The sequence below is a fragment of the Corythoichthys intestinalis genome, chromosome 13 (genome assembly GCF_030265065.1).
Source record: "Corythoichthys intestinalis isolate RoL2023-P3 chromosome 13, ASM3026506v1, whole genome shotgun sequence".
Taxonomy (NCBI): domain Eukaryota; kingdom Metazoa; phylum Chordata; class Actinopteri; order Syngnathiformes; family Syngnathidae; genus Corythoichthys; species Corythoichthys intestinalis.
Genome location: NC_080407.1, coordinates 25,667,432 through 25,692,702, shown reverse-complemented (window position 1 = coordinate 25,692,702; position 25,271 = coordinate 25,667,432). Strand labels below are relative to the sequence as shown.

The window sequence follows — 25,271 nt, the reverse complement described above, 5'->3', positions numbered from 1 at the left end:
CTTCTCTCCGGGTCTCTCGGAATCCGGTAGAACTTCAAGTCTCTCCGTCTTCTCCGTCTATCTTCTCTGTTATTGCAACCGACCGCCACACACGCCTTCACCATTTTGATTAATAATGTTAACGAGCAGAAAAACACGTCGTAAATAGGAGGAATGTACGTAGCCGTAACAGGGAAACATGATGTGTTGACGGACAATTGGGCGGCACCAGTCAGGAGGAAGGAGTTGTGACGTCACGTGGGTAGGGTCTATACTGTGTATGTGCTTTGAAATGGCAATGAAATAAGTACTCGTCTTCTACCTGACCTATGTCCTGGAGAGGACTGTGGAGATTCCAGTATGGTCATAGACCAAAATCGCAGAGAGCCATGAAGCGCCAACTCTGTAGACAAGTACTGCCTGGATGTGTGAGACATGCAATGTGGGCCTGTGTCTCCTTTCTACCAAGGCTTCTGAGGAATCAAAGACTAAAAAATGAATGATGATATCTCCCAAAAAGCTACGCAGAAGTGAACCAAACTTCACTAAATGTTGAATTATATCATATTCTACTAAGTTTTCATTTTATGGCCTGTTTTGCACATTGAAAGGAAATGTATCTGACAAATTTTATATGTATATAAATATATAATGTATTACATACTGTGTCTTATATTTTTACATATATAGCCACTATTTTGCATTCTTGCCTTTGACTATACCTGCTTTTTTTTGTTGAATTATCAAATATAAACCTTTCAGTCTCATTTTTTTCTGTTGAATGTTTATCCGAACAAGTTGAATAAATATCACGCTTAAAAACGTTTCATCGAGCATGTTTGGTTGTCAACGGGACATCAATATTGCAAATTTTGACAAAAATGTTTTGATTTTTTGGGGGTTATGGTGTCCAAAAAAAGGGACCCAATCTGGGCATTGATTTGTTTTCGTTTGAAATATAAAGGCAACATCAAAGGTATGCAGATTTGGGAAAAAAAATAGGCTTAGGTGTTAAATTAAAAAAAGCTTTTTTTAAAAAAAAAAAAAAAAAACGCGTAAATGCACGTCACTGCCATGTTGCATACGTTGACTGTTTTTCTCATTCTTTAGCACAGCGTGGGTTGCCATATAACCGCTCATTTACAACCTCCATTTTAGAAGAAGCGGCCAGATCTGCCGTGCCGGTACCGGCGATACTTCGGGTATTGCCGAAAAGGCAGTCCCGTCACATTTTCTGAATCTTAGAATCAAATTGGTAACCAAGTATCGGTTTTAGTTATAACTCAAAGCTAGGGTTGTAATATTATAAATAGGCTTGTTCTGAACAAAGAGAAGGCAAGGACTGAATAAAACAAGTTGTTTATAATGAATAAAATTAACAAGCACAGTGAAGTACAAGCACTTTAAAATTCGAAGCAGAGTCGACAGATTTTTATCGACGTGGGATGGAATGATTGAAAGCGCTAACAATTTTTATCATCATTGTCCAATTTGTACGAAAAAGTATTAGGCCAAAATAAAGAAAAGAGGACTACGAGATTATAATCGTACTGTAACTAGGAGGAAAAAAATAGTCATCCTGTTAAGTAGGAGTAATGTAGCTGAATAAGCAGCCACGTACTTTCTGTAGCGCTTTGCCGCCTCCACTAAAGTCAACAATAATAAAAGCATCTCGTGAGGCTGTTTTTTTAGAATCAGTTTCCAAAATAAGGAAATCCGTTATCTTTTAGCTCATCTACATAAATTTATAATCAATGGAAGGATTTTACTGATGCTTTGTCAGCGCTCCCAGCTAAGGTACATGTACATAAAGTGTGTAACCCCTTGTTCAGCTACATTCCCCCGACTTGATGTTTTTTCTTGTAGTAAGAGTACAACTTTAATCTGGTAGTCATCTTTTCCCTCCCTTTATTTGGCCCTAATACTCTGTCGTAATATGTCACTGTCAATCAAGAGTAGTAATTTTAACTTTTTAAATTATATATAATCACCCCTCCCCAAAAAACTAATATTTGTGAGACAATCATAATTTTCCATATTTCTGTAATTATATTATTGATAAAAGATTTAGAATTTTTGTAATTTGGGGTCTACTGTTTTAAATATTAGCTGTGAAAAGTGTAGTTTGAAATGGGGAGAGTATTGTATAAATAATGCCACTCAACTTGAGTTAAATTAGGTGAGCAAATACTTTTGGCAATACTGTGGATCCACATCATACAAGGATTAGACAAAGCACATGTAAGGCACCAATACTGCCAATCCTCAATAGGATTTGAGGAAACTCTACAGACTACAATTGACTTGCGTGCACAATCTGATGAAGGCAGCACGGATGACAGGCAAAACAGTCATTGGCCACTGCTTCTCACACCAATAAACACGTGTCTCTTAATCTGATCCTTGCGAGCTAATTTTTGACCACAGAGCAGGAAAAAGGTTTTTCACCAGTGTGGGTTCTTGCGTGTTTGTTTAAGGCACTCTTATAACTGAATTCTTTACTACAATCTGAGCAGGAAAAAGGTTTTTCATCAGTGTGGGTTCTTGTGTGTCCATTAAAGTCGCTCTTCCGGCTGAATTTTTGACCACAAACTGAGCAGGAAAAAGGTTACTCACCAGTGTGGGTTCTTGCATGTCTGTTTAAGGCACTCTTATAACTGAATTCTTTACCACAATCTGAGCAGGAAAAAGGTTTTTCACCAGTGTGGGTTCTTGTGTGTCCAATTGAGTGACTCTTCTGGGTGAATTTTTGACCACAAACTGAGCAGGAAAAAGGTTTTTCGCCAGTGTGGGTTCTTGCGTGTTTGTTTAAGACACTCTTATAACTGAATTCTTTACCACAATCTGAGCAGGAAAAAGGTTTTTCACCAGTGTGGGTTCTTGTGTGTAAATTTAAGCTGCTCTTCTGGGTGAATTTTTGACCACAAACTGAACAGGAAAAAGGTTTTTCGCCAGTGTGGGTTCTTGTGTGTTTTTTTAAGGTGCTCTTCTGACCGAATCTTTGACCACAAACTGAGCAGGAAAAAGGTTTTTCAACCGTGTGGGTTCTTGTGTGTGCTTTCAAGGCACTCCTATAACTGAATTCTTTGCCACAATCTGAGCAGGAAAAAGGGGTTTCGCCAGTGTGGATTCTTGTGTGTCTGTTTAAGTAGCTCTTCTGAGGGAATCTTTTTCCACAAACTGAGCAGGAAAAAGGTTTTTCACCAGTGTGGGTTCTTGTGTGTGCGTTTAAGTAGCTCTTCTGAGGGAATCTTTTTCCACAAACTGAGCAGGAAAAAGGTTTTTCACCAGTGTGGGTTCTTGTGTGTGCGTTTAAGGAGCTCTTCTGAGTGAATCTTTTTCCACAAACTGAGCAGGAAAAAGGTTTTTCACCAGTGTGGGTTCTTGTGTGTGTGTTTAAGGAGCTCTTCTGAGTGAATCCCTGACCACAAACTGAGCAGGAAAAAGGTTTTTCACCAGTGTGGGTTCTTGTGTGTGTGTTTAAGGAGCTCTTCTGAGTGAATCCCTGACCACAAACTGAGCAGGAAAAAGGTTTTTCACCAGTGTGGGTTCTTGTGTGTCTGTCTAAGTGGCTCTTCTGAGTGAATTTTTTACCACAAACTAAGCGGACAAGAGGATTTTCACCAGCGTGGCTCCTCACATGCATATGACAACTATAGTTATTAACGAAGGTTTTCCCACACTGAGAGCATTTGCAGAGTTTGTCGTCACGGTGAGATTTCTTATGACAATCATCTTTGTAAGGCGAGTGTGACGTGGCGCTATTTCTATCTGAAGGTGCGATGAAAATGTGTGCTAGCGATCCTTCCATTGAGCTGCTGTTTGGAGGCTCCGTCCCTCTGCTGGCCTCACTCGGATCATCCTCGCTCTTCAAGGGCTCACCAGTCGACATGGTGATATGCTCTTCTTCGTCTTTAACGTATGGCAGCTCGCCCTCCTCCTTTTTGATTAAAAGCTGTACTTCTCTCTTTAGCTTTTGAGCGTCAGGACCAAGATATTTGCTGAAACCTGCAAGACAAAAGAAGACAATGATATGTTTCATCGACCGTCTATCCAGCCACTAGGCCGTAAGGTTAGACTGGCTGAGTATATACGGGCGTACAAGATACATTCTGGGCTGTCATTCCCATGACAACGATGCACCGATTGGCTGTTAGTCATCGTGCATTGACACACCTTAATTCTTCAGGCGCAAGCAGTGGCAAATTAATTTTTATATTATTAATATTATTATTCATTGATTTAAAAAAAATGTAAGCAGTTACAATTTTAATCATGACGATTATTTCTTTCACCAAATACTTGTATTTGAGTACATTTTTTTTTGGGATGATCACTTTTACTTGAGTAATATTATTGTGAAGTAACGCTACTATTACTCGAGTCAAATTTTTGTGTACTCTACCCTCCTCTGCTGAAAAGGAAGTGACTCAACAATGTCCCCGAATGAAGTATAAATAATGATCAAATAAATAAATCCAGGGTTTCCCCTAGGATTTTTGAAGTTGTGGCGGTGGGCTGCATCGGGAGTCGGACAGTGCATAACTAATTACAGCTACGTTACCCTTCCTAGTAATAGGGCTTTTTTCTCGTAGCAATAGTACGACTTACATGTTGAAGTCTTATTTTTTTCTTTTATTTGGTCCTAACTTGGAATGAGCTCGACAACAAGCTAAAAGTGTTGATACCCATCTCCACCTTTAAAATGATGCTTAAAAAGCATTCTGATCAGTAAATATAAAAATTCCAACATATCTAGGTTATACATTTCCCTCTTGTCCGGAGGTATTTCTTTCTTTGTGTGTGTGTGTGTGTTTTATATATATATATATATATATTTAGTGTTTAATTTTATTGTTTGTATTTTATTGTATGAGGACTCTATAATATGCGATAATTCACCCTTTCTGCTCTTATAATTTTTCTTATGATTGTCTTAATGTACGCTTTGTGAATATTAATCTGTGTGTGAATAAATTGAAATTGAATTTAATAGTACTACATTACCACAACAACAATAGTCCTTCTGTTAACGGACAACCCATTTCAAGGAGTGGTGGGAAATTCTAATACCTGTGTAAAGAGTTACTAGTTTCGGTGAGAAGGTGAATAGTTTTTTTGTTCTTGTTCGTGAACTACATTTCCACGTTAATGGTAAATGGACAGTACTTCTATAGCGCCTCTCGGCGCAAATTCATTCAAACTTGCTGTTCCGTCCAAAACAGCCGTCCACCGCTTACTCTCACCGAAAAGTCCGATCCAAAATACTGGAATACCCCGGATGGGGGGGAAGAAAGAGAGGAGCCAGTATTGGCTTACACACTTTATTGTGGCAACAATGATAAAGAAAAACAATAATACAGTAAAATAACAGTGGGCTGCTGCGACATGCTATCGTTATCTCGCCCATTCTCCCAACTCGCTTGTCCCTACGTCACATCTTCCCAGTCTTCAGGGGGGCCGCGCTTTGTTACATACATTACAATATACAATGAATAGGTTACCGCTGAACCCTTCACACATCGGCCGCCGCTAGTTTGAAATGGCCTAAAAAAATAAATAAAAACATCTCATTTGCAGGGAGTAGCGGCTTTTATCTGATATATGTAGGGGAAACCCTGATTTCAGACTTCATATTTGAAAGAAAAAAGGATTGTGTGTGATAATTAACGATTTCGACTGATAAGATTTTTTTTTATTGCGATAACAATTTTGTCATATCGCCCAGGCTTGAACCAAACGTCCTCTTTTGCCTGGACATGTCCGTTTTTACATCCTAACCGGGGTGCCAGGCGGGGTTTTATAAATTCATGAAAATGTCCGGATTTCGTTATTTTTCACAGAAAAACGCACAGCAAAAGGATTAAAATTTCAAGAGATACAATTGGGAGCATAGTCTGCAAGTTAAAGGCAGAGTGGAAACGCTGCCTGGGCGTGGTAGAAAGAGGTTACTGTCTGCAACTGCTGTGCGATACCTGAAGCGAAAGGTGGAGAAAAATCCCCAGGTGACAACTCAGTAGGCATGTGCCGGTTACCGGTTTCATGTTTTACCGTGGTGTGAAAACGTCGCGGTTTCAAAACCACTAGTTTTCTGTCAGACCGTAGTACGGTATTCGCTATTTTTCTTGTGTCAAAAATGCAGCCAGAAGCGGCTTGGCGCAGCAGCACTCACCCCCTCCCGTTTGTTGCTGTGTGTGAGTGACGCTATCGGCTAGACAGCCAGCTAACCCAAAAACAAATTCTCCAAACATAAGGCGTACTGTTCTTCTATTTATTGAGCTCTCAAATCGTGGTAAGTGTAATATACAAAATGAATACATTTAAAACGTTGTACAATTAGATTTTTCCATGTGACTGGCTTCAACAGATTAGCACCATGGAAAAGGTTCGCCAAAAATAAAACACACATTTCCTTTCAAATTCAATATACAAACTAACTAAAAGCTTACAAAGATGAATGTTAGCCTAGGCTTAGCTGGGAGAGCAACTTCGTTGAGTGTTACAGCTGAGTGAGAAAACAAGCTTGATTCGCTTGAATGAAGGGGAAAAAGTGATGGCGTGAAAGATCGCTAATTGCGATAGATGATCTTGCCCTAAGCACAAATCCACGTTCGCTGGATCAAGGAGAGGTCTCACTCCCAATGTTTTTTTAATTTTTAGATGAAACCTTTCTACAACAATATTGTCATTTTAACTAACTTATACATTTTTAACTAACTTATGAATTCTTTATGTTCTTTTTAACAAAAAGGCATGACATCATGTAGACTAGAGTTGACACAGTGGCTGAAAATGGCGACACTTCACTTAAGCTTTTCCACCCTCAAAAAAAAAAAAAAAAAAAAAAAAAAAAAAAAGTCATGCAGTATAAATTTTAAAAAATTTTATTCAGAAGTGTTTTTACTTTTTTGTAGAAATTATTTTGTTCTTGCTCTAATCTTGAGCAACTTCAGCTGTGGCTGTGAGTATAGTTTATAAGTTATATTTATTTTAATTTTATTTAAAATATATTTTTTATTGATATTTTAACAATGTATTCATGTTCCAATTTGCAACTATGGTCTGAAAAAAAATCCTGTTCAATGGAAAAAATGTTTTGGAGCTATAATTGCAATACCGTGATACCGTGGTATTTTTGCTCACGGTTATCGTACCGTCAAAATCTCATACCGGCACATGCCTACAGCTGAGGAATTATGACAGGACATGTCGTGGGAAGGTATTCAAGTTTTGTCCCAGACAATAAAACGCACACTGGGAAATGATGGTTTCCATGCAAGAACTGCCAGGCGCACCCCTTTGATGACTCCAAAGCACAAGAAGTATGCCAAAAACCAAGTGGACAAACCACAAAGGTTTTGGGATACGGTTCTCTGGAGTGATTGGACCAAACAACCTTTTTGGGTCAAGTGATCAACGGTACGTGCGGAGGAGGAAGAATGATGATTATAAAGAAATGAACACCCTATCTACTGTGAAGCACAGCGGGGGGCAGTCATGCACTGGGGTTGTTTTGCTTCTTCAGCTACAGGGAATCTTCAGCCTGTGCAAGGTATTATGAACTCAATTTAACACCAGGAGATCTTGGATGCAAATGTCATGTAGTCATTGACAAAGCTGAAGCTTGGGTGAGGTTGGACAATGATCCTAAGCAAACGTCATTATCTACCACATCTTGGTTGCATAAGAAGTGCTGGAAGATTCTGGAGTGGCCATTGCAATTACCAGACTTAAATCCCATTGAATATCTCTGGTGTGGTACTTGAAGGCAGTTGCAGCACGCAATAGAGATGTCCGATATCTGGATCGGATCGGACGCCGATATGGGCAAAAAAATGCATATCGGTATCGGATCGGCCAACACGGAAAAATTCCAATCCAGACTTCCAATCCAGTTTTTTTCAAGTCCGGTCCGAGTTTTCCCGTGCACCGCCTTGCATAATCCATTCCAGTTTTTGCTTCGGTTTCCCTAAAGTCCGGTCTGCATTTTACGCACACCTTCAACACACTACATTACCGTCTCCCAAATGACTGAGAGACTCTAGGTAAAAATGTCAGCTGTGTGGGATTATTTCACTTTAGAGGACGAAAAAGACGAAGAGGCAGAGTGCAACATATGCCACAATAAAGTCAAGCGTGGTGGTAAAGCTGTAAGAAGTGTTAATACAACCAAACTAATCAAGCATTTATCGAAATACCACCAAAAACAATACAAGGCGTATGAGGAGTATATGAGGAGTATAAGGAGAAAACCGAAGACAAAGAAAGGTCATACGCAACGAACACTGGCAGAAACTATTGCTATGCGTGACAAACTGGCACTTGACCGTTTCAAAGCCCAGGGAAGAGTCATTGCCGAAGGAATCATTCTGGATGACAAGCCATTATCTCTCGTGAGTAAAGTGGGATTTAGACGCATCGGGCAGACTTTAAAAAAAAAAAAAAAAAAAAAAAAAATCATATATTCATCCTAAAACGATGTATGTATGTATGTATGTACTTTACAGCGTTATTTCGCGGTGTAAATGCATTTATAATGATAAAAATATGTAGAGTATTTAAACATTGAGAAAACTTGCGTTTTTTTTCTGCCAACTGGAGGAGATTAAAATAAAGGTCAAATCCACTATCCACCTGTTAGAACACACATGCAAATATAAAATATATAAATGGTTATTGAATATCCATCTTACAGTCTTAACTGGGAGAATTTGTTACAAAAGACAGGCTATAATTTGCTATCATTATGCATATATGCACTGGCGTCACCAAACGTGATCACACAAAACGTAACCACGCATCGCTCCTGAGTCCTCACAAATAAAGCATAAAATTTTGTTTTTTTCGGGCTCGTGCCTACAAATAAAGCATAACATTTTGAGGGGTTTGCGGGCTGGGCAAGCAAATCAAAGGGAGTGTGTAATGATTAATAGTTTGAGGTTGTTTGTGTGTTTTGCTTTTTTAAGACAGTTTACAATATTATTGGTAGAGCTGGGAATCTTTTGGCACCTAACGATTCGATTACGATTCAGAGGCTCCGATTCGATTATAAAACGATTATTGATGCGCCTACCACTCCTTTTTTTTTTTTTTTTTTTTAATTAAATGTTTTGTACATTAGTTCCAAAATTGTTCAAAAATCCTCTCAGGCTAAACCAAACTACTATTTCAGTATCAAGTTAACATATAGCAGTAAACAAATATACAAAAATAACAGTAAATAAAAAACTCCAGTCCCCGTTCTGTAACAGCAGCTTTAAACTACATTCAATTAATTTAATGTTGTGAATCAACTGTTAAAGTTGTTAAAATTGCTCCCGTTATTCCATAATTTCCCTTTTGTCTACTTTCGACATGTGAAAGTCTTAAAACTATTTTAAAGATAGATTCAAGTCAATATTTTACGGATTTAGGAGTATTTTAGATAAAAAGTTAATTAGGTTTGCTTGGAAGGTTCGCTACAACAGCCTTGCAGGGAAGTGTACTGCTTTAAGATGGCGGCCGTTTACTAACGGCCGCATCTAGCTTTTTGTAGATGTGCTGCTCACGCTACCGAATCAATGGTGCATCTAGTCCTATATAAACGATATCTACCATTACATTATGTGGATGGCGTACTTTGTAGCAGGTTTTCGGCAGCAGTCAGGTATGTTGTTGTGTTTTTTTATCTCGTGGCATGAGTTGAGCTAGAGCCGTGAGTTGAGCATTGGCATTACCCGAGGGGCCGGGTAATGAGAAGCATGATGTTTAGCTACTCTCGCTGCGTTCTTCCTCGTTGCGCCCCGAAGACCGCGCGGCGCGCTGAGTGTGTTGTACTTCCGCTTTACTTGGCATATTTCAATAATCGGAATTTGGATGTTTGTGAATCGTTCTCGAATCTTCCACGGCCGAATCACGAATAATCTAAGAATCGGAAATTTTGCACACCTCTAATTATTAGCATGTTTTACTGTCTGAATATGTCAATCCTGTTTGTTATTTCTAATGTTTATCATTTAATAAACAGGTCAGTTTCTTGTTACCAACCATTGTGTTATTCCAACTCACCTAATTCAGCTGGCAAGTTGTCATCAAGATTACTAAAACCCTTTTCAACTTGAGTCTGACAACTAAGTAAGGAGGCTAAATAACTTTAAACTTTAATACATGCTCAGAGAGGCCGGTCTCGGTATCGGCCAGTATCGGTATCGGATCGGAAGTGCAAAACAATATCGGTATCGGAAGTGCAAAACCTGGATCGGGACATCCCTAGCACGCAAGCCCATAAATGTTAATGAACTGGAGGCCTTTGCCCAAGAAGAATGGGCAAAGATATATGTGGATCACTGCAAGAAACTTGTGTCAAGCTATGCTTCACGTCTAAAGAATGTTATTGTTGCAAAGGATGTTGTGCTAAGTACTAAAGTTATACATACCTGAGGGGTTAAATAATTTTGTCAATTAAGTATTCACAGAAAGGTCATAAATTGGTATATTCCCAAGAACATTTTGGTTATATCAGGTGTATTTTTCTATTTGACATGTCATTATTTGATGTGATAATAAACAAGATTAATAATGAATGCCAAACTTGCAAAAACACCATCTACTTTGGGGGTTCAATAATTAGTTACACAACTGAACATGAAGTAGTATACGATAATAGTAATGCTACATATTTTAAATATGTTTTTTTTTTTTTTTTTTAAAGAATTGTTTAGAATCATGTTGGAAAGATGAAGTCACAGTGTGTTGCCTGTATGCACCAATATGGGAAATCAGTTGACCATTTGCAGTGCATTGGTTCTACCTGCCATACTAGAATATTATACGTTTTGAGTTATTTCACCTTTTTTGCAAAGTACATAATCACACACATGTTCTGACTGCTAGCTACAGTGCCTTGCAAAAGTATTCGGCCCCCTTGAATCTTGCAACCTTTCGCCACATTTCAGGCTTCAAACAAAGATATGAAATTAATTTTTTTTGTCAAGAATCAACAACAAGTGGGACACAATCGTGAAGTGGAACAACATTTATTGGATAATTTAAACTTTTTTAACAAATAAAAAACTGAAAAGTGGGGCGTGCAATATTATTCGGCCCCTTTACTTTCAGTGCAGCAAACTCACTCCAGAAGTTCAGTGAGGATCTCTGAATGATCCAATGTTGTCCTAAATGACCGATGATGATAAATAGAATCCACCTGTGTGTAATCAAGTCTCCGTATAAATGCACCTGCTCTGTGATAGTCTCAGGGTTCTATTTAAAGTGCAGAGAGCATTATGAAAACCAAGGAACACACCAGGCAGGTTCGAGATACTGTTGTGGAGAAGTTTAAAGCCGGATTTGGATACAAAAAGATTTCCCAAGCTTTAAACATCTCAAGGAGCACTGTGCAAGCCATCATATTGAAATGGAAGGAGCATCAGACCACTGCAAATCTACCAAGACCCGGCCGTCCTTCCAAACTTTCTTCTCAAACAAGGAGAAAACTGATCAGAGATGCAGCCAAGAGGCCCATGATCACTCTGGATGAACTGCAGAGATCTACAGCTGAAGTGGGAGAGTCTGTCCATAGGACAACAATCAGTCGTACACTGCACAAATCTGGCCTTTATGGAAGAGGGGCAAGAAGAAAGCCATTTCTCAAAGATATCCATAAAAAGTCTCGTTTAAAGTTTGCCACAAGCCACCTGGGAGACACACCAAACATGTGGAAGAAGGTGCTCTGGTCAGATGAAACCAAAATTGAACTTTTTGGCCACAATGCAAAACGATATGTTTGGCGTAAAAGCAACACAGCTCATCACCCTGAACACACCATCCCCACTGTCAAACATGGTGGTGGCAGCATCATGGTTTGGGCCTGCTTTTCTTCATCAGGGACAGGGAAGATGGTTAAAATTGACGGGAAGGTGGATGCAGCCAAATACAGGAACATTCTGGAAGAAAACCTGTTGGTATCTGCACAAGACCTGAGACTGGGACAGAGATTTATCTTCCAACAGGACAATGATCCAAAACATAAAGCCAAATCTACAATGGAATGGTTCAAAAATAAACGTATCCAGGTTTTAGAATGGCTAAGTCAAAGTCCAGACCTGAATCCAATCGAGAATCTGTGGAAAGAGCTGAAGACTGCTGTTCACAAACACTCTCCATCCAACCTCACTGAGCTCGAGCTGTTTTGCAAGGAAGAATGGGCAAGAATGTCAGTCTCTCGATGTGCAAAACTGATAGAAACATACCCCAAGCGACTTGCAGCTGTAATTGGAGCAAAAGGTGGCGCTACAAAGTATTAACGCAAGGGGGCCGAATAATATTGCACGCCCGACTTTTCAGTTTTTTATTTGTTAAAAAAGTTTAAATTATCCAATACATTTTGTTCCACTTCACGATTGTGTCCCACTTGTTGTTGATTCTTGACAAAAAATTAAATTTTTTTATCTTTATGTTTGAAGCCTGAAATGTGGCGAAAGGTCGCAAGGTTCAAGGGGGCCGAATACTTTTGCAAGGCACTGTAAGTCATAGGGAAAATGTGGACTGGGTATTCAGCGATGTGGCCGTTCTCTATATGCACAAGTGGAATGGATTGGATCGCGTCGCACTGAAGGGGCTCACTACCTTACTCTATGAAGTATTTATAGTCAGATTTAAGTTAATAATGACAGGTTATCTTAAGGAAGCGTACTGCATTCACATGAAAAATTTTTAAAAATGGGTGGCTGTTTTTGAATGATTTTTTTTAACCCAAAAATAAATTATTATGAAAAACAAAGTTGCAAAAAAATGTCAAAAAACAAACACGAAAATAAATTATTTTGAAAAACAAGGTTGGATAAAAAACTTAATTCAATTAACGACCTAAAAAATAATTACTCAGAAAAAGAGAGGGTTGAAAAAATAAATTCAAATAACAGCCTCTAAAATATATTAGTAATAAAAACGGAGTTGAAACAAAATTAATTCAAAAAACAGCCCCCCATTTAATTATTTTTCATGTGAATGCAATACGCTTCCGTATTAAATGATTATTGATTCAAATTTATATTCTGGCATCTTCATAGTGAATATGTTAGCATATTTTGAAATGCTATTTTTTAAGAAAACAATACCAAATTATTTGGGTTGGTTTAAGAATATTTTAGGGGGGCTGAAGCTCTGCTAAAACACCCCTTACGACGCCACTGGGATTAATCAATCATTATCTTTATGATTCAAACAATAGACGTACAATTCAATCAAACAGGGAGGCCTGGCCTTCAATGCTCATCTTTCGAGTCAAATTCAACATCATAGGGACGGAAAAATGAATGGTATTTTACGAATCGGTGAACCAACCAGCTAGTCTGGGAAAAACAACTTTTACTTGCATTTTGCAAGCAGTCGAGAGTTGATGTCGTCGCTGAGCTTTTGCGCCTCAAAGAAGTGACCGCTACCTCCTCGTAACAGAATTCACCAATGGAACTAATGTGGGGCATGTGTGCAAGCAAGCGCACTGGGTGTTATCTGTTCACGCAAGAATGAACTGAATGAATTGCAGAACACCGGTGAGTCAGCGTGTGTGTGGGTCGGGGGAGGCGCACATTAGTGACACGACCAATCGCTGCTAAGATGCGTACTAACTACACATGCGATAAGAAAAAAAATCACAGATTGTGAACTCATGACGGAACTGCGGCGAGTTTTCATCTCGTCTCGTCAGATGACAACTCGCATCCGTTTTGTTATGTTTTTGTCTCTCCCAAGACATGTTTTCAGCGCATCATCGTGACGACATCAACATGAAAAAATGACCAAAACAAAACTGCTCCCAGCACACAGTGGAGGCTTTGAGAGGGTGGAAACATTTTCTCGGAATATTGCCAATGCAAAGGACATTTATTAGAAATAAATGAAATGAAATCAATTTTAAACTAACCCTACAAGCAGGACTGAATGGGCCCGCGCATTTTGGCGCAACTGGGACGTCACGCAATTCAGACGGCACGCAGGTCAGGGTGGTGGTAGATCGGCCCCCTCTCGTCATCTCATGAGAACCTAACTTCCTCGAAACTCGCCTCTATTTTGGGGATTACAAATACATTCACACACACCTAGGAGAAAAAACACTATTGAAAAGGGTCCTACAAAAAAGGGGGCGCTACTGAGCTGTGCATCCACGCCTTTATTCAAACCAAAATATACCTTCTAATTGGGCCAATTCGACCAAGTGTGCCAAATTTCATCGCTCTACAAGCTGCCTAAGTCCCTGAGAAAATCTATTTCCCTTTAATGGCGAACAAAGGGTCAACAGATTTAGTGTAAGTAAACAAAAGTGTATCCTGCATGACTTAATGTTCCACTGGGCTCCAGTGTGTTTCACACAGCATTACGTAATATATCTACATCATGTAATTACTTCAAACAAAGCAAATTCCTTTACATAGAAAGAAATCTTTCAATCTGCAAATACAGGTATTTCCCGGGTTACGAATGAGTTTCGTTCCTAGGCTGGTGACGTAACCCGAATTTCTGCGTATGTGTGAATGAACCTTTTAAGTACCTCTAAATATAAAATAACTGTCCAAAAACATGGACTATATGTCATATTAATACGATCAAGTAAAGAATAAGACTGTGAGGTATGTTGTGTTAAATGCTGTTACGATATTAAATGACTTTTACAGCTTTACTGGCAGGTGAGTCACTTTGCTCAGAGAAAAGGGCGCTGTGCAAAAAGTACTGGAGATGACAGCGACACGGCCCTGACGCCCTCAGGAACTGCAGGACGGCAGCGACGATGCTGGGATGGAGGACTTTTTTTTCCTCACAGCAATCACACGACTTTAATATTGAAGTCCTTTTTTTAATTTATTTATTTGGCCCTAATCTGTCGTAACATAATTTTCAACCAAGAGTAGTAATAGTAATTTTAAAAAATATATAACGTGCATCATTAGTTTTTTTTTTCACGTACTTCACTCCACTGATACGTGACATTTATCTATCTACTCTGCTGGTGCTCGCTGTAATGCTGACAACAATATAAACATAGCACAAAAAGAGAAAGTAAAAGGGAAGTCAGTCTTTTGAATGTGTTTGCATTCCGTTCTTCTGCACTAGTAATGCCAGCAGCATTTGACCTCATAGTTTGTCATTTATGTGTTTATTTGTACTTCAAGAACTAAAGTGTTTCAAAATGTTAATGTGAATTAATAATCATCAACAAAAATATAGATGCAAGTAAAAAAACTATATATATATATATATATATATATATATATATATATATATATATATATATATATTATTAAAGTAGTCGACTAATCGTTAAAGTCTGCAGACTAATTGGGGGAAAAATAATCGTTTGGGACTGCCCTAGATTGAAGTGAATTTTTTGGGGGTTTGAAACCACTTTTTGATTCAAGTAATGTTATATTTCAATAAAAAAATAAGTTTCTTCAAACAAAGAAGCCCAAACAGCGCAGCCCATCCTTCCTCCCGCAGCCCGGCGAAGGAGCCATTGCCCCCCGCCCCCCGGATCCAGGCCACGTACCCATCAACCGGCCCTCAGGGATGGCATGAGGGGACGCACCACCAACCCCTCGTCTGTGTTAAATTCTGCTTTATTCACTTTTCATAAAGCACAGAATTTTGTTTCTTGAACTCATTTGAGTCTACGTTTATTGCAACTCGGACCATAACAAATGTAACAACACAGACTTCCCGTGCCCGTATACTATATCTGTCCCTCAAGAAACTCAAACCCAAAAAACAATAGTTCCTATTGTTACTGTCTAGTCTACAGCGATGCGCGCTCTCCGATTTCCGACTTACGTCCTCACTTTTATTTTACCGTATCAATCCATGGAAGAAACATTTATCATCATGATGAAACGAGCAAGTTCTACAGCAGCCTTTAAAAGAAAAGTCATATCTGTTTTGTTTTCTCCTGGATTCGGTTAAGTTGGAGAAGTTGTCAAATCATATTATTACCGAACATATTGTCAGTTTACGGTAATGTTTTGAACCACCAATGTGCTATGCTTGTGCTGTGTTTCACCAGTCAGTAAAATGACATTTCTTTATCTGTACACAAGCTCAGTTTTCTTGTATTCTTCTATTTATTGGTGCTAAAATTAGGGTGCGTGTAATACACGGGTATAATAATTTCCCCTAGATTTTACAAGTAAATTTGGGGAGCGCGTTATACACGGGTCCGCCTATATACGGGAAATTACAGTAGTCCACTCATCGTTAAAGTCTGCAGACTAATCGGGAGAAAAATACTCATTTAGGACAGCCCTTGATTTTTTTTTTTTTTTTTTTTATTGGAACAACTTTTTTGATTGAGGGAATGTTGTGTTGATTTTGGGCCACAATTTGGGCAGGACATTTGTGTCTTTGTAATTCCATCAAAAAATCAGTAGCTTCAAACAAAGAAAAAATATTTACAAACAAAAATCCCTTCAATAAAAAAAAAAAAAAATTGGTTTTTAAATCCATGGCTCCAGTTTGCCCCCAAATGGGAGCTTTTTGCGATTAAAATTGGAGCCAGTGTGAGTATGTTTTTCCATTTACTCACACATGCTCACAAGATTGCGTTTTTTTTTTCTCTGAAAAACACCTTCACGGTTAAATCGACGAGCTCGCTGTAATGTAACGAACTGGTTTGCCAAGGGAAACTAGACTTATTATGATTGAAGCAACTTTTTTCGTTGATTGAATAAAGACACAAATCCACCTTCATAATAAGTAAAGCTGTGTGAAATTTCCGATTCTTAGATTGTTCGCGATTCAGCTGCTAAAGATTCGAGAACAATTCACAAAAATCCATATTCTGATTTTTTTAAAAAAGGTTAACAAAGCCGAACTAAAACACCATCAGTGCGGTCTTTGGGATGAAATGAGGAACGGACCAAGAGTAAACATCCACATAAATCGCCGACAGCCGCTACAGAAAAACGCCCAGTTGCTAATAACTACGTCCACATAGTGCTACGGTAGATATTACATCATATAGAACTAGATGCAAAATGACAGACTCGCCGGCATTAGTAAACGGCCGCCATCTTAAATCTGTAGATTTCTCAGAAAGGCTCTGTTGTAGCTAACCTTCCAAGCGAAGCTAATTCATTTTTTATCTAAAATAATCCTAACTCGGCAAAATCTTGACTTGAATATCTTTAAAACAATTTTAAAACTTTCACATGTCCAAAGTAGACAGAAGGGAAATTATGAAATAACAGGAGCAATTTTAGCAACTGTAACGGTTGACTCACGTTAAATTAATTGAATGTAGTTTAAAGCTGCTGATACAGAATGGGGACTCAAGTATTTTATTTACTGTTTAGAATAGTTATCTTGATACTAAAATAGAAGTTTATTTAAGCCTAAGAGGATTTTTTTTAAATTTAATTTTGTATCTAATGTACGAAACAATAAAGCGGGTAATAGCTGGGGGAGGAGGGGCATCAATAATTGATTTATAATCGAATCGTAGCCTCTGAATAGTAATCGTAATCGAATGGTTAGTGCCCCAAGATTACCAACTTTAATAATAAAGCACCTTAAAGTGAACTTAATAAAAATTGAAGTATCTCGAGGCCAGACCGAGTGTCCTCTTTTTGGAAATCAAAGTTAAGTCAATCTAGTCAATTTAGGGTCGGAAGAGCGGAACTTCAAACCACCCGAGTGTTTTCCGCCATGCCCAAATTTCCCTTCTGGAGGATCAATCAAGAATTATCTTTATGATTCAAAACGATAGATGTACAATTATTATTTAAACAGAGAGGTTTGGAATTGAAAGCTAATCTTTCATTTCAAATTCAACACCATGGGGACAAAAAAAATGAATAGTACTGTATTTCCCGAATCGGTGAACCAACCTGGTAGTCTGCGAAGAACAACTTTTACTTGCATTTTACAAGCAGTCGAGAGTTGATGTTGTCGCTTATCTTTCGCGGCACAAAGTTCAGCCTTGAACTTTGTGGCTGGCGTCCTTCTTGTGCACATTTTGCACACTTTAGGAGGCTCCAACTTGATGTTCAAGCGTCGAACCACGTTGTACTGTGTTCGCCAGCTAAGCTAAACTAAGCTAAGCAAACTATGCTCCGAAGCTTCAACACGCACAAAGACCACTTGAAGATGGATGGTTGCAGTCAAGTAGTTCTGAACCTCCTGCGTCGCGAACTTACTCAGTGGGTTAACTCCGCACAGAAAGCTGCGTGTTGCTGAGAACGTTTTCTTTTCCGCAAGAGTAACTCACGTGTGTGTGGCGACCAGATGGCGGCGCGCATATGCAAATGTGTAGACCCTACCCACGTGACGTCACAACTCCGCTCTCCTGACTGATGCCGCCCACTTGTCCGGTGTTGTGCCGAAAAATAGCCGCCCCGCGTGAAATGTCCCCCCCCTGTCGGGAACGCTTATTTGTAACGCTTTATTGAGGTGAAAACATCAAATGTTTTCATGGACGCATTACAGTAATGGATTTACGACTGTAAAATCAGTTTTAAATAAATAAATTAGACAAAATACTAGTACTTTATTTTAGTAACAAATCGTGGCCTGGGCCACATAACCATCTTTGAACAGAAATGTATTAGTCTACAGGTTTTCACGACCATATCTCAATGACAATTACACAGGTATGACATTTATTAGTTTAAGCAGAGTAAAATAATACATATATTCACGGGACAAGAAAATCGTTTCCATGTCCATCGATTGGTATGAAAAAGCTGTACGAGTGACGTGTGGGCGCTCAATAATAAAATAAACAAACAAATAAATCAAATAAACGCTCAATAAAGCGTTATACATAAGCATTCCCGTCAGGGGGGACATTTCACGCGGGGCGGCTATTTTTCGGCACAACACCGGCAACACATCGTGTTGACCTGTTACGGCTACGTACATTCCTCCTATTTACGGCGTGTTTTTCTGCTCGTTAACATTAATAATCAAAATGGTGAAGGCGTGTGTGGTGGTCGGTTGCAATAACAGAGAAGATAGACGGAGAAGACTGAGAGACTTGAAGTTCTACCGGATTCCGAGAGACCCGGAGAGAAGAGAGCGAGATGGGCTACTGCAATTCGACGAGAAAACTGGGCTCCAAACAATTACCACAGATTATGTAGTAGTCATTTTATATCTTGTAAGATGCATTTAATATATATTTAGAGGGTTTTGTGCTGACAACCACAATTAAGATCATTGCTAGGCTAATCGCCGACAACATACACGTATGTATGTAGTGAGTGCTATCGCTAAACCATATAAACATTAAAAGCCCTAGCTCCATTGACAAATGACATGAAATACATTAGACTTGACAGTGGATGTTAGCAAGAACAAAAGATTTTGAATTGAAAATTTCGTAACTCACCTTCCGAGCACAAGATTCCTGCCGAATTTTCGTGTACGAGGACCTGTTTCACCCAACCAGCAACGTAGCATTTATAAGCCTCCAAGCTCTTAAAGTTTTTCAAACTTTAAGAGCTCTGCCAGACTATAGAGCCTACCCACCGACGTCATAAAACCACGAGCTCGATGTATGGTTCCGCCCACCTGTCCGTCATTTTGTCTCTCTATTAGCATTGGTTTCAATTGATCGAGGAATTTAAAATGCATTTCATAGAAGACCCGGTGCTTTCTGATGCCGTAAACTCACTGGATGTGTTGCATAAAAGGCGTTATGTGGAAAAGCTTCGTTCTATACAGTCGCCAGATCCATATTTGATGCCTAAATCGATGATTTTTGACCGGCTGCCTTCACCGTCTCTGCCTGACCCTGATATTTACAACTATCTTGTCCACACAAAATCAGCCTATTCTCACGAAAGTTTGAAAAACTTTAAGAGCTTGGAGGCTTATAAATGCTACGTTGCTGGTTGGGTGAAACAGGTCCTCGTACACGAAAATTCGGCAGGAATCTTGTGCTTGGAAAGGTGAGTTACGAAATTTTCAATTCAAAATCTTTTGTTCTTGCTAACATCCACTGTCAAGTCTAATGTATTTCATGTCATTTGTCAATGGAGCTAGGGCTTTTAATGTTTATATGGTTTAGCGATAGCACTCACTACATACATACGTGTATGTTGTCGGCGATTAGCGTAGCAATGATCTTAATTGTGGTTGTCAGCCCAAAACCCTCTAAATATATATTAAATGCATCTTACCAGATATAAAATGACTACTACATAATCTGTGGTAATCGTTTGGAGCCCAGTTTTCTCGTCGAATTGCAGTAGCCCATCTCGCTCTCTTCTCTCCGGGTCTCTCGGAATCCGGTAGAACTTCAAGTCTCTCAGTCTTCTCCGTCTATCTTCTCTGTTATTGCAACCGACCACCACACACGCCTTCACCATTTTGATTATTAATGTTAACGAGCAGAAAAACACGCCGTAAATAGGAGGAATGTACGTAGCCGTAACAGGTCAACACGATGTGTTGCCGGACAAGTGGGCGGCACCAGTCAGGAGAGCGGAGTTGTGACGTCACGTGGGTAGGGTCTATTCTCCCTGTATTTTTCAAACACTGAGAGAAATAGTCTGGGAACCATCCCATTAACGGCCTTTTCGACCAGATACAAAATCAATCGACAAATCAGATTCGTTTATTTGTGTGGCGTGTTCTTCACGAGCAACGTCACTCTTGCGCGTCGAAAGTCGTCTCTTCAACAACACAGATGGTGAACGGTAGAGCCGAGAGTATGTTCCAATCCATGGTAAAATCAGTTTTAAATGACCAAAAACACATCGACACGAGTCATTGACAACAGTCTGTCTCGCGCTAGCCATGTCGAATAAACTCCGCTCTCATCGTATGTTTACTTCCGTGCGCAAGTCCCTCGTTCTGCCGTCGCCATTTTACTAACGTCACGTCTGCCCGTCGCTGATTGGTCCACTCCGCTGTCTGTTTGCTGTGGCTTGCTCCTCTGGAAATTATTTCCGTGGGAATGGTGGCCAGACTCAATAGCTGGAACAGCGTTGAGTCTGGTGTACCAGGCTAGCAAATGTAAGGAGCTCCGCTACTATGCTCCACTCACATCCTGTCGGGACTCACATTGGGTTGCGACACGCCTACTTAAAGGGCAGCTGAGGAATTCAATTCTTGAGCGTTTTACATGCTTAAATGTTCATACGCCAGCGGATTCTGGCGGTCCCGAAATACCCGTGCCCTCCGGAGAGAGCCCCTCACAATCCGCGCGCCAATGTCGTATGGGTCGTCCAAGTACGCTGTCATTGTCAGGAGGACACGTCCGCGGAGGAGTGCTGTTTAAATAGAGCGTGGTTAATTGGAATCCTGATGTTAAGCAAGATCTCTGACACGACCAGGTTTGGCGTGTGGCGTGTGTTGCCATGGCAACACTTCTCGGTTCCAACATATCCACCTTTCGTAGTCTCGCATAGCCGCGAACTTACGTAGCACGTGATAAAGTTACTCTCGAAGTTACCCTGCTAAGCCAGAAAACCGGCTTCGTAGTATAGGCCACTGGTCATCTATACCAATACTCGCAAGCGTGAAAGTAAACAAACAATTGAAGCATCTGTTTGTGTAAACTGTATTTCATGTGAATCATACTTTTCACTTTCTTAGTTTTATTTTTGGGTGTATCCAACCTAGTACTAAGCTTCATCAATAATTAAAGTCGCTTGACTGCAAAGTTTCCTTTGGCAGTATTTTGTTGTGCTGATACGATTATAACAAGACATTCGTGAACCACTCCTACGATAATAATTGAGATTCATCAAAATAATTGCGCCTGAATCTTGTTTCTAAACTTGAAAATGCAATTTCTGGAGAAATTGCGATGGTAGCTTTGCTTTCGCGGGTAAACCCCTTGGAGTCACGTCCTGCTGATTTCAGGTCATTTCCTGTTTGTTTGGGGATATTTCAGTGGCCTATACTACGAAAGGAGTTCAACCTCCCCAGAAGTAATCCAGTTTACTAGCGGGTAACCGGAGTTGACAAAACCTGGTTGTCTAGTTTGTGGTCAATCGGTGCTACGACGCTGATTATGAGGTTGATTAGTCGAACCTGTGTCAACCCAGTCAGAGTTACTGCGTGTTCACATAAAAGGGGGCGGAGACCAGAGTCAAACACTACTTGTGACGATGGCACGGGCACCTTACTTCACGGAGGAGGAATGCGCGATGATTAAAATCCACCCTCACCGCGAAATCCATCACCGATTCGGCGAGTAGAGTTCGACGGGTCTATTGACAGCGAATTTACAGATCGTGTGATTTGTGAATGCATCAATATGCCAGTTCACTTATGTCCATCAAAAGAAATAAAGCCTGCTGCTAGGACAATAAAAGAAGATTTGGTACGTTAACAGTAACAAATAATTTATCGCGCATCACCACATGAAGCAGGATGATTGTATGTTTAGTCCCCTTGACTGCATGAATACATATGTTCTTTTTTTAGTTTGGGGCTAAAAAATCCAGCCCGACCCGAGTCCGATCAATCAACTTGATTTGCAGGCCCAAGCCCGACCAAAAAAAAAAAAAAAAATGTTATATTTGTGAGGACTCAAGGAGAAGAAGGAAATGCGGGATGCCATGCGTTGTTGCGTAAATTAAAGCCCGTCTTTTATAACGAATTTTCACAGTTAAACAAGACTGTAAGATGCATATTCAATAAACATTTATGTCTTTTATATTTGTGCGTCTGTCCTATCAGTGGATTTGACAATTTAATCTCTTCGAGTTGGCAGAAAAAAACGCAAGTTTTCTCAATGTTTAAATAGTCTACATTTTTGTATGATTATTATAACTGCATTTACACAAGGAAATAACGCTGGAAAGTTCGTTAAATATATTTCTTGTATGAGAGCAATGCTCCGCATTCGTTTACATTCAGCGATTTTAACAATCAATTTGAAGCGTTTCCATACCCCACTCCGAATCGCACGGCATACAGTGTTCTTACGCAGGTATTCAGCATCACAGATCGAATACATATATTGTCCCTAGCAAAAGAGCGCATGCACGGACAGGCACACAAGCTGCGCGGTTCTGAGGGCCTGACTCGGCGGGTTACATTAGTGACGTCCGCCTCGATCATTTGTCACAGGTAAAGAATTCCCTAAGCTGAAAATCTATATCTTTCACGGAGAACATCTTCCGGGTACGCCAGCGGATTCTGGCGGTCTCCAAAAACCCATGCCCTCCGAAGAGAGCCCCTCACAATCCGCGCGCCAATGTCGTTTGGGTCGTCCAGGTATGCTGTCATTGTCAGGAGGACACGTCCGCGGAGGAGTGCTGTTTAAATATAGCGTGGTTAATTAGAATTCTGGAGTTAAGCAAGATCTAACTCTGAGACGACCAGGTTTGGCGTGTGGCGTGTGTTGCCATGGCAACACTTCTCAGTTCCAACATATCCACCTTTCGTAGTCTCGCTTAGCTGCGAACTTAGGTCGCACGTGATGAAGTTACTCTTGAAGTTACCCTGCTAAGCCAGAAAACCGGCTTCGTAGTATAGGCCACAGGGTCACTTTCTGTTGATATCAGGTCATTTCTTGTTGATATTTTGACGTACTTGACCGTCAATGGCGTCGACTTGCATATGTGTCAATGGAATCCAAGTACATTGGCATCAATAGAATCGATATATGTATATGGCCGTCAATGGCATGGACGTATATTGGTGTCAATGGCGTGGATGTACATTGCTGGCAATGGCATCGACATGCATGGCTGTCAATGGCATCGACTTACTTGGCCGCCAGTTGAATATCACTGGGCTGTTGAAAATTTTTCCTATTCGAAATGAATGGAACGACGTACATGGCAATGGCATGCCTTTAGAAACGAATGGGAAATTTTGGGGCGAATTTTGGGGGAACCGTAGTTTTTTTTGGCGAATTCTGTATATGTACTTTTCTTCCCCTAATCTTCCTGAAATTTTGAATGTATGGTTTATGTGAATTGGATAAAAATTGTAGGACTACATACATTTTGAAAAAAATAAAAATAAAAAAGTAATTAAATTATATTAAAAATTAAAGGTTCTTTTTTTTTTTTTTTTTCTTTTCGAAAAAAACATGCATTTTGGCTTAAACGGTAATTTTTGGGGTATCTTTCGAAATATTCCCTGCGTCGCACGAGAAGTCCGGTCATTTCGGTATTCGAACGGTGTCGATGGGCCAACCGGTGCTCGGCCATTCCTTACTACGCGGCGAAACGTCTACACAATGCTCAGCGCGCTTGCGCAAGCATCCGCACGCATGCGCACATTGGTTAGAAGCAGCGAGTACTCACTATTTTTGTTTTTATTTAGTTTTTTTAGAACCTTTTCATTGCCTCAAAAATACTTTTTGCATGTATTAGTCTCTGATACTTTTAACCATTGTGTTTTTTTGGGTTAGCTTTGAAGCAGTTGACCACGTTAGTCACGTAGCCTATTCAAACCTTCTTTATTTGATAAAACTACATTTAAGTATTTTCTTAAGGCATTTTTTTAGTACAACTAAACAAAACAAGTTTAGAGCGCACGGTTGTAATTTGGGTGTCAAATTCGACTAATGTAGCCTACATTCGCCGATGTAGAAATTTTGGCAGAACACCGATTGGGCTGTTTGGCGCGCCGAAGAAACGCCATTCAAAAAACAAACACAAAACGTAATGACTAAGATTATTTATTTTGCATTACATGCAAAGCTACCATCAATGACCATTGTTAAATGAGGCCCTTAAAAAGTCGCGTTCCTGTTTGTTTCACGTTGAACAATGAAAAGTACGCAAAAAAGAAAAAAATAAGCGGTGTCGTATTCGTGCGCGTCATGCGTCATGACATCGTAGAGGATGTGAGTGGCTGGAGTTGCCGTCCGATTGCCATTCAAGAATGAGTCCACTTCTAGGGGACACTGGAGCACTCCTAGACTCGAACTAAAGTATTGTAATATAGAAGTGATTTGGGAAAAAAAAATCATGAAAAAAAAAGAGATTTCTAAGGACCGATCTACATCTGAGGCATCCAAAGCACTCTCATGAAATTCTGATGTGTGACTTCATTTCCCTTTTTTTAATGTCAATTTATGATCATGTCAGTGTCCCTCTGCAGTATTACTCATTCTTAGGACTTGCACTCGGAAGCCAACGTGTTGCATTACGGTAGTGGACATAATGCATAATAAACACTGATCCAAATGAAGGTCGGCTAGCTTGACTTTGTTGTTCCTTGTGGAGGCTGGCCTGACCGTAGCAGTTTTTTAGGTCATCAAGTTCACACAGATTATTGCCATGCTAACTCTGAAGCAGGTTGGACTTTAGTAGCAAAATTAGTGGTGTTTCCCCCACATCCACAAGATTAAT

At 39.8% G+C, this 25,271-nt stretch overlaps 1 pseudogene; it reads right to left on the bottom strand.

Moving 5' to 3' along the window:
- LOC130928000 (zinc finger protein Xfin-like) overlaps positions 1–18,201 on the bottom strand; it is a 52,920-nt pseudogene extending 34,719 nt beyond the window's left edge.
- Positions 18,202–25,271: the final 7,070 nt, after the last annotated feature.